Source organism: Amphibalanus amphitrite, unplaced genomic scaffold (assembly GCF_019059575.1).
Source record: "Amphibalanus amphitrite isolate SeventyFive unplaced genomic scaffold, NRLGWU_Aamphi_draft 001021F_arrow, whole genome shotgun sequence".
Taxonomy (NCBI): domain Eukaryota; kingdom Metazoa; phylum Arthropoda; class Thecostraca; order Balanomorpha; family Balanidae; genus Amphibalanus; species Amphibalanus amphitrite.
In genome coordinates this window covers 260,315-271,169 of record NW_024882515.1, presented here as the reverse complement: position 1 = coordinate 271,169, position 10,855 = coordinate 260,315, and the positions used below count along the sequence as shown (strand labels likewise).

The 10,855-nt window shown below is 44.6% G+C and overlaps 1 long non-coding RNA gene across 3 annotated transcripts; it reads right to left on the bottom strand.

The window, feature by feature from the left end:
* Window positions 1-3,299: 3,299 nt before the first annotated feature.
* On the bottom strand, window positions 3,300-10,447 carry LOC122369264. 3 transcript variants are annotated; one of them, XR_006254386.1, is made up of 6 exons: window positions 10,141-10,158; window positions 9,842-10,028; window positions 7,379-7,441; window positions 5,427-5,483; window positions 4,671-4,753; window positions 3,300-3,696 (listed from the first exon to the last, which is right to left on the bottom strand). It is a non-coding gene; the product is annotated as an uncharacterized LOC122369264 (long non-coding RNA). The 3 variants fall into 3 exon arrangements; XR_006254384.1 differs by having other exon boundaries at window positions 3,308-3,696; window positions 9,842-10,446; XR_006254385.1 differs by lacking the exon at window positions 3,300-3,696 and adding an exon at window positions 3,758-3,860 and having other exon boundaries at window positions 9,842-10,447.
* Between the last annotated feature and the right edge of the window lie 408 nt (window positions 10,448-10,855).

Here is a 10,855-nt window from a genome sequence, read left to right as displayed (position 1 = left end):
TAAACATAAAAAAGCATAAAAAACATAAATAAACATAAATGACATAAAAGCTGTAGAATTGAAGGGCTACAAACTGCTATCTCGGATTTTTAAAATTCTTGGATTTTGATCCAAAATCAAAAAATAGATTTTTTTGGATTTAATAGTCGAAAAAATCCAAAACGTTTTTTTGAATTTCGCAAAACCGGAATATGTGGTAGTCCTTACCGCTTCTATCCATACCAAATTGAGATTGATACCTCTTTTTTTGGCGAAGTTATAGCGAAAAAAACTGTTCAAAATTGATGATGTCAAATTTTCAAACTCAATTTTTAGCAATTCTAGACCCCGTAGCGCAAAACAAAGACCACCATTAGACTCCCCCGGACGAGCTGCATCGAATCAATACCCATTTTATGCAAAACTATCAACTTAAATTTGACCTTTTTGGCCTGACCTTGACCTGACCTTCACCAGAAAGTGACCTAAGCCGTACCTGATAGTCTATAACCAACACCATGAGTTGGAAATGAAAAATTGGCCAAAAACATGCATCACAAACCTTAGTAAAGTTGGGTTCATGTGACCTGACTGTGACCCTTGATGACCTGACTGTATGTCAGTGACCTCTATAGTAACATATCTACTAGGCAACTGACGCCCTATCGCTGATTTCGACCAAAATGCGTTTCTTGGTGTTATAGCGCATTCCCTAGAAGACCCGTGAACGGTGTAAAATTTCATCTTTGACCTGACCTGGGACGTCATCGGTGACCCCGAGGTCAATGAAATTTGATTTCCGTAGACAAATTTGAGGCCTTTCGAACGCCGTTGAGTTTGCGGATCCGTCCAGTAGTTTCGGAGATACGAGGGGGGATAGTTCCCCCCCCCCCAACAGGTCGCGTTATTAAACAGACCCCACCAGGGCGGGGTTAAAGCTGGAATGTCCCAGTGACGTCACTAGGATGCAGTAGGTAGTAGCTGCCATTCCGGCTACGCCCGCTTTAACATCCAAAAGGGTAGGGGTGATGGCTCATGCAAATCTGCTGGCACCGGGACCCTAACAGGACGGCACTAGCAGGACGCGGGCCCCTGATCCTGACCGGCTGGCCCTACGAATTGATGGTGGTCCCCCTCTGGTTTTGATCCCCGGCAGCTCGGATCCTTACAGTCCGTGCCCCGGGTATCACAGACCGCCGAGCCCCGAAAGGCCCGGTACCCAGAAGCGCTTGGCACTGGCTCTCGCCTATCGGCACCTGGCACAGGGCTCCCGACAACGCCGGCAGCACAGGCCTTCGAGACGGGCCCCAGCAGCACAGGTCGATTCCTTTACATACCTTTACATTTGACGATTTAACTGTTAACCATTATGCATATAGGAGGCGACAATGGTTATGGAGGTATAGTCACGATGAATGACTTTTACCGAACTGATACTGTATAGTTATCCAGATCTGTCAAGGCAAATGCAAACAGGTTGTAATAACATATGTAGACCATCTGGCTGCCCGGGTCCCTGGAAGAAACGAGCCACTGCAGGCCTAGTTCCCCGCCAACATGGCCTTTGAAGGTCAAAGCCCCTCCCCGAAGACGGGTGGGTCTCTGGTACTTGGGCATCAACGGCACGGGTCCCTGATTGGCCGGCTCCCCGAAAGGACCCAGTTCGGGTAACCAGAAGGGTGGGCCCCATGTAGCTAGGACCCCTTCAGCCCAGGCCTCTAGCAGCACATGGCCAGAAGCCAGGCGCCCGGTCATCCGGGACCCCTAACCTCGCCTGCAGGTCCTCTGAGCACTACTAACTCCTAGAAATACAGGGTCCTTGGTATATCAAGGACCCCCTTCACGTGGTCCCTCACTGTTTGGTCCCAATGGAAAAACGGGTCCCTGGCACGAGCACAGGTGACAGGTCCCCTGGACGCCCTGGCCATAGACAAAACAGATGTCGATCACGTCCCTGAATTCCGTCCACTGCCCTAACCTGGAGGTCAAGCCCCCCCCCCCCCAACCTATGGAGGTCAAGCCCCCCGGACCTCGGAGGTCAAGCCCTCCCCTGAAGGTCAAGCCCCCCTTGGAAAATCGTGTCCTTCCTAAGGAAAATCCTGTATCCGCGCCTAGCTCCTTTAACCAGCGCCCCGCTGGGGATCCTGGATTTCTACGCCGCTGGGGGGGGGGTTGAACACCCCCATTCTAACTCGGCTCCTGGACCACGTAGTGATACGCGGAAGGCGGCGTTCGAAAGCGCGCCAAAAATAATGAGAAAATCACTTCAGTCACTTTTTGGTCAGGTCAAAGGTCAGGTCAAAGGTCAGGTCACCAGAGGTCATTGAAGTCAAATTTCGCCGATTTTCAGGTCGAATGTCGACAATTTCCAAATGCCAAAGCATAACTCGGGAAGCAATAGAGCGCGCGCGGAAAAGCGCATTCGATAGCCCATTAGCGCCATTTCTGAGTAATTCTCACAGATTGACCTAGCGTCAACGGTTTTGCCTGCAGGGGGCAAAAAACTGCCAAAATAGCTATTTTTTTTTCGGAAACAGTTTTTTCTGTAATAACTTTTGACCCAAGCTTTGCACTAGCTTACTTTTACCGGCATCGTGTTCCTCTCGTCAAGCGCATCGAATGAACCATAATTTGACCTTGGAAGGTCAACTTGAAAATTTGACCTCAGGTCAAGGTCATGACCTGACCGGAAAGGGTCATGTTGCATATCAGTCGATCCGTATCGTCGAGCTGAACACATCTAAGGCGTTTTCATCGCCCTATCATGCTTCTATCAAAAGTTATTCGCGAAAAACTGTTAGATACCATTCGTGACCTGAGATGACCTCAAGGGCATAAACAGGGGTCATGGATACCATTTTAATGCTCAGTGTGTCTAAGTTCCTTGTAATTCAGTGTTCGGTAGTGTTTATAATGGCTTTCGTCCAAAAGAGGCGCCTTTCAATTTTCTCCCATTGACTTATGATGGGGAGGTCGCAAAATTGACCTGACCTTAGGTCACCGATATCAAAATTCCGAGATATACATTTATACATACTACTGATCTTAGGAATCGCTGAAAGTTTCAAAGCGATGGGTCACTCGGTGTAGCTGTGGCAGACATTGAAACTTTTTATGAGGTGAGGTCACTTCAAGTGATTTGGTGACCTGACCTTGAACGACCTTGGTCTGAAATTTTTACATGTGTAGAATTGATGTATGATAAGGTGTGCCAAAAACGGCGGCGATATTCGCGAAAAAACCACAGGGGGGAGGGGTGTTCAAACACCCCCCTTGTACATACACAATCACAAGGCACAAATATAGGTACACAGTACACACACGGCAATTAATGATTTTGGTTTTAGGGGCACCCGACTGCCACATCATTTGGCTCATATGACACGCAATGGGCAGACCAGTCACACGCCCTGGGGAAACCACCCACTGACTTTCGCAGCGTTCAAGAAAACAAAATCGCATCATAAATTGATGTAGAAAGCTCTTATAAAGGATGGAGTCCATCAAAAACCAAACATGGGATAAAGCACAACAAAACAAGCAACGACTGAAAAATTAAACGCTCTTTTAAGTCACAATTGCATGCACCTAAACCCAATAAAAAACACAAGCCGTAGATTTGTTTAGCTAACTGGAATGCATAATGTATGGCTCTTACCGTGGTACTTTTGAAGGATCACAGGATTCAGGTTCTGCGCTGGCTCCCACGTAGGCATCCTTTGGAAAAGGAAAGGATGTCAGAAGGCCAGCTTAACAAAAAAACAAAAAAAAACAATCAAGTAGAAGTGGATTATCTTTGGAAGCTAGATGGCTTCTTTCTCGCGGCGTCGCACCGTAAATGTTCCATGTCACCGGTATCTCGGGATCTTTAGCCCCATTCCCTGCGAGTGGGGAAAGATTCCGTCATCCTCAGGTTTTCAATGGAATCCTCCATGGCAAGACCCCTAGCACAAATGCAAAACACAACCTTCGGCCCGCGACACCCAAACAAGGCGTCGCCCTTAGGTAGTTGAATTATGTCGCGAGTGTGTGCGTGAAATAAAATAATGTGAGTGAATTATTTCAATTCTAAACCCATAAATTTCGACCAGTTAACATGCTAAAGAATGTCTTTTATTCACTACTGGTTAGGCAGAATGCAGTTTCTGTAGTTTTAAAAGGAACCTAATCAATAAAAATAACTGATTTAACGTAAAAGCATATCAATGTCCTTTTCACAATGACGTTTCCAACGGGTTCAGAGGCCTATTCGGTGATTCCCAAACCAAGGAATGAATGACCCTAGCCATCAGACCGATCAATGAATCGTTTTCTTTTTAACCCTAGTGCACACAAAGTGTCGAGGCTACCCGCATCGACACAATATACTGCATATGTTGAAACAGGGGCCAAGAAAGACCATGCTATTACTGCGATAACCACCAGGACATTCCAGCAGGATGACGCAACCAAACGCCCACTTTGAACAACCATGGAAAGAACCAGAAGGCCTGGTCCCTTTATCTCAAGAGCCAGCGGTCCCACCGCATTCCCGGGAATAGATACAAGTACATGATACGATGAAGTCTGCACACCAACGGAATTCATGAGAAAATATGCAAAAACAAAATTGTTTGTCCAATCGGTCACTAAGATATTGAAGGTGTCCCACTTCTCCCGCGTCCCAGTTATCCCCACTCTCCAACGCTTACCTGAAACCTTGCCACTTGATGAGGTACATCATGTTGCCGTCTTTCCACTGGTGGGCTAATATTCTTTCCACAAAATAGAGATCCTGAAAAAATCGATTCCGTCAATTACCTTTTCTTCAATTTAGCTTAACTAATTGGTAAGTTCGCCCCCCCCCCTCCACGTGTTCCTAATGCACTGTTAGCTTTAGTGTTCAGCCTGCAAAAAGAGGCTGATGATAGGTAATAGTGGCGCGTCGTCTTATCGATATCAGCTATATAAAAGAGAAGTTAAAAACTAATCTTTCAAAATCCGAAATTAAATCGTAATTGTTGATGAAACATTTTGCCTTATTTTGCTCAAGGCAACATTTGGCCATCAATCATAACTTGGCCGTTTTATCTGTAACTTGGCTCATTACTAATTGCTTAGATTATAACCGATTAAGAGCAAGTACGCAGGAGAAATTAAACATTACGTTCAATACAATTTTAGCGTCTCTTTAAATTAATACCACAAGAGATAGTCCCGACCAGACACACAAGTAGGTGCAAGTGAGGCGCCATTGCATATTGTGTAGGCGCTACCTGGCTGCTTCCGCGGGACTTATCCCTTTAATAATGCCCTCAGTAAAAGTTGTATCAGCAAACCAGGTTTGACCCACAGTAAACCTTCATGAAATTGTCTGCTAGCTAAGCATTAACAAAATGAGAAACAATTGTGGTGCTTACGAAATATGAATAATGTCTTTCGCATATGGATACTGAACGAACACTTACCTGAACAGTTTTCGCCACTTTCCTCCTTCGTCCAGAAGTAACAGCTGCTGGTCGCTTCTAAAAAAAAAGAAATATTACCTCACTTCAATTGACACACCATGATTTAAAAAAAAAATAGAAGGGTTATCATGGTAACACGCAATTCATCATTCATAATTCGGGTAGAAAGGAATGATTAATTCATTTACATGCGCCCCCTTAACCTGCGCCCTGCTGGGGGGGGGGGGTGTTTGAACACCCCCCTTATGGTTTTTTTCGCAAATATCTCAAAAACGGCGCTCGTTTTTTGTACGCCTTATCACACATCAATTCTACACATGTTGTGAAAATTTCAGACCAAGGTCATTCAAGGTCAGGTCACCAGGTCACTTGAAGTGACCTCACCTCATAGTTTCAATGTCTGTCATAGCTACACCGAGTGACCGATCGCTTTGAAACTTTCAGAGATTGCTAAGAGCAATAGCATGTACAAAATGCATATTTCAGAATTTTGATATCGATGACCTAAGGTCAGGTCAATTTTGCGACCTCCCCATTATAAGTCAATGGGAGAAAATTGAAATGCGCCTCTTTTGGACGAAAGACATTATAAACACTCCCAAACACTGAATTACAAGTAATTTATACACACTGAACATGAAAATGGTGTCCATGACCCCTGTTTATGCCCTGAGGTCATCTTAGGTCACGAATGGCATCAACAGTTTTTCGCAAATTACTTTTGATAGAGGCATGCTAGAGCGATAAAAACGCCTTAGATGTGTTCAGCTCGACGATACGGATCAACTGATATGCAACATGACACTTTCCGGTCAGGTCATGACCTTGACCTGATGTCAAATTTTCAAGTTGACCTTTCAAGGTCAAGTTATAGTTCATTCGATGCGTCTTGACGAGAGGAACACGATGTCGGTAAAAGTAAGCTCGTACAAGGCTTGGGTAAAAAATCATTGCAGAAAAACTGTTTCCGAAAAAATCGGCTATTTTGCAGTTTTTGCCCCCTGCATGCAAAACCGTTGACGTTAGGTCAAATCTGAGAGAATTATTCAGAAAGGGCGTTAATAGGGCTATCGAATGCGCTTTTCCGCGGCGCTTTACCTCTATTGGTTCCCGAGTTATGCGTTGGCTTCATGGAAATTGTCGACATTCGACCTGGAAATCGGCGAAATTTTGCCTTCAATGACCTCTGGTGACCTGACCTTTGATTTGACCAAAAAATTGACCGTAGTGATTTCGTCATTATTTTTGGCGCTCTTTCGAACGCCGCCTTCCGCGTATCGCTACGTGGCCCAGGAGCCGAGTTAGAAGGGGAGGGGTGTTCAAACACCCCCCCCCCCCCAGCAGGGCGTGGAAATCCAGGACCCCCAGCCGGGCGCGGGTTAATGTAACTCACTCACTCACTCACTCACTCATTCACTCCCACTAATCCGCGCCGAGCCGGGAAGGGGCGTCTGGACCAGTCTGGACGGCCAACCCGTATTTTTTCTGAGCTGAGCGGAAAATTACCGTGCGTAGCGCCGCCAAACTTTGCCTACGTTTTCGGCCGTTCCTCTCAACAAAAGTTAGTTTTACTATCCTGTGTTAGTTAGTTTGTTAGTGTTGGTTACCCTGTGATGATCTACTCGCATCACCTTGAATTTAAAAATCAATTTTCTGTCCTTCACATACGTCTCGAAAGGGAAGGGAAATAATTAACAGCTCAAAGAACAATGGGTCTTTTATACGCGCAACGAAGGAGAATGATGGTTAACCCTACTTCCCCATTCCCACTTTAATTTAAGGACATATTTCTAACTTTTGAGGCAGTGAAACTGCCTCTCACGATTCACAGGCACGGCAGAAGTAACTCAATACAGAATGGTTCTTTCGAAATAAATATTACTTTATTTATTTGGATATGGAGATTGTTAAATGCAGACACATAAAACAGATTGGATGACCCCACATCTTACCTTGCGTACATTAGTACCAGACAGCATCTTGGACTATCAAAGTGGCCTGAACATCCAAGCTACCTGAAAAGAAAGCCTGCATGTAAGATAGCTAACAAGTCACCTGGAAAGAAAGCCTGTATGGTGAGATTTTTCTGTAAGCATTTATCTTTCTTTAGCCGCTTTTAGTAACTAAGGCAGAAAGAAGACAATCTGTATGGCCAACGGGCATGCAGCAGGTGACTCATAATTTTTGTTGCCACTGCAATTTTCCAACAACGAATTGAATTAAAAGGTCAAGAAAAATAGACTTTCAAACAAGGTATTAACGGTTCCTAGTACAATGCACTCTAGAGCTGGCCTTTACTCCTCACTTGAAAACCTTACATTGTTGACCTTCTCAACAACACACTTAGGTATATAGGTACCATTATATTTTATGAGGCAACTGGCATTATGCCTTCAATCGCTACATTTAAATGGCTGAGATGTGTGCAATTTGCAGTGTTATACACAAATGATGCTAAAAGGTCAGTTGTATGGTTGAGTACGGCATGTTGGGCAACTTAAAAAATAAAAAAAACTGGGCAAAGGACACCGCTGTATACAGTATACACCCTTAAACCATATTCCGGGCGGGCTCTGAAAGGTAAGATTCCGGGCAGGCAGGGCAGGCTTATCAGCCCCCCGTTATTTCTCGAAAACCACGCATCGACGCAGCAAACGGCGTTTGATAGGTCGGTCAAAGAGCTACAACTTTTAAATAAAAATGCGTCAGGTCAATATTGAGGTCACCAGAGGTCATAAAAATAAAATGTTACTGAAATAGTAACCTAAGTATAGTAGATAAAACTTTTGAATAAAGACATAAAATTGACACCATTGTGCTTCTCTTGTCGAGGCGATTCGAAACAAATACTTGATGACCTTCATTAAGGCCAATTTAAAACTTGACCTCTGGTGGGGGAGAGGTCATGACCCAATAGGGGCGGGGTTGATACGTCACGTTGTATAGCAAACGACGCGTGACTTGGCAAGGCAAGCAGTTTGGTGCCACTTACATGTCTTTAGCGCCAATTTATCATGGTTTATTGACAAGCAACTATTGATGACCTCGCACGAACTCAGATGACCTTTTCCTGTCTCTGTCAGTAAATGATACCTGGATCGTCATAGATGATTCAATATGTCAAAATCCTGAAAGACTTGAGTGGTTTTGACTCGTTTCCACAAAGCGGTGCGCATTTCAAATTTATCCATAGGCTTGTAATGTAAAGATAATGAATCTGACCTGACCTTACCTCAGGTCATAGATATACAAATTCTGAGATATACAAAATGGACATAACGGTAGGTCATTGGGGGACCCACCCATAAGTTAAGGTCATAAGGCCAAAGTGGGTCTTAATTTCATTAAAGGTGACCCATAAGATAACAAAATGCTAAAACTGAGCTGAAAACCATTTGGGATTGAGAGACTCTTCAAGCTTTGGCCTATTGACAATACACTAAGAGGTCATGACCATAAAATGTCTTTGAATGACCTAGTTAGGCGCGGGAACCGGGGGGGCTAGCGGGGGCTGAGCCCCTCCAACTTTTCGGCTGGGGGGCTCATTATGTATTTGAGCCCCCCCCCCTCCTCACAGCTGGAGGAATCAAAATCGGAAATCTACCAACATAATTTCATAGATTCATACAGAGGCACAGGAACCGGGGGAGGGGGCAGTGAGGGAAGCTTGCCCCCACAACTCTGGGGCCGTGGGAGCAGTGCCCCACAACTTTTCATGAGACCAGGAACTATTAGGGCAGCTTGTCCTCCCCAAATTAGGGGTAAAGTTAGAAGGGCTCAGCCCCCGCTAGCCCCCGGTTCCCGCGCCCGGCGCCACTGCCCAAAACCTACACTTATAAACATGGTGTTTTCCCCTAAACTGGATTCAGATTGGGATCCTGAACACAAGTACATACTTCAAACAGGTTAGTGCACAATGTAGGGCAGCCCTGCATTTTGTTGAATTGATCCGGAGCCAGAGTACCTACATCATTAATTGACCCCGAGGCCTGAGATCTTGTAAAGAAATAGCAAGTAGCGGCTAGCCACATTTCAAGGGTAGTCGTAAAGCAGGCGTAACACTTCTTTTAGCAACCAAGGAGAGGTGCTGTAGGTTAGGTTGTAGGTTGTAGGTTTTAGGTGGTAGGTTTTAGGTTTTAGGTTGTAGGTTTTAGGTTGTAGGTTTTAGGTTGTAGGTTTTAGGTTGTAGGTTGTACTGGTTAGGTCAGGTTTGGTTAGGTTTGGTTAGGTCTATTTTGGTTTGGTTTGATTAGAAAGCATCTCTGGGTATAGTGACCATCCGGCCCCGCTCCTTGGTTGCAAAAAGAAGTTGAAGTGTGACGCCTGCAAGTCCGGCCCAAACAATCGCATGGCAAATCGGTACTCTGCAATACCAGTATCCAACAAATAGATGTCTACAAATAATTTCCACTTACCTCACAGACTTCAAAAAGCTCCCAGCACAAAAAAAAACACAAATTAGTACCACCCAAAGCTTTATCTCTTCCAAATCCCAACACTGACACCGCCACGTGGTGAGCCGTGCCGCGCCGATAACACCGCAACAAAAAACAGTGTTGTTGCAACTACACAAAACTTCATCATACTCTAATTCACGGGTTTCTAAGATACATAATATAATTAATTTATTTTTACACTTTTTTAAAAATAAAACAAACGTCTATTTTGATCGCTTCACATTCCACAGACCACACTATAAATCATATCATGTTACGTTTTTGCTGCATGCCCGCGCTAGCCCGCGCTGATCAAGGCGTGCGTTTCCGAGCTTCAACACAGAGCCAGCCGATGGTGGCGCCGTCTGTGGCAGATATTGGAACTACGAACCATCAAATTTTTTAGTTTAGAGATAGATGGCGCCTAAGGTGGACAATTTTTGAGTCCACCGAAACAGACTTGTTCTTTCGGATACGTTTACGTCCAGCTAAAAGGTGTTCTGTGCGTTTATTTTTACGTGGACTTTTTGGGTCCACCAAAACAGAATGTCCACAGTAAATCAGAAAAAAATCTTGAAAAGTCCACCTAAACCAGAATTTGGAAAGCGCTTAAAACTTGGTCTGAACTTTGTTGTGGTGCCTACCAGAGTAAAAAGAATCAGCTTTATGACAGTAATGTGGCCTGGGGAAGGAGGTAATTTTGGGCTGTGACGTCACATATTTGAAAGTTTGTGTTTGGAATATGGGAAGCCTAAGATGTTTAATGAAAAATAATATATAATATCACACGGGGCCGGTAAAATGTTTCATTCAGGACCGAGGGATTTGTTGAGTTTTCCGCACGAGACCGAAGGTCGAGGGCGGAAAATTCAACAAAGCCCGAGGTCCTTGCCCGAGGTCCTGAATGAAACATTCCGGCCCAAGTGTGATATTTATTTTAGCATATGCCGTTTAATTTCCATATTTAAGCTTCTTTAACAACTTTACATGCTT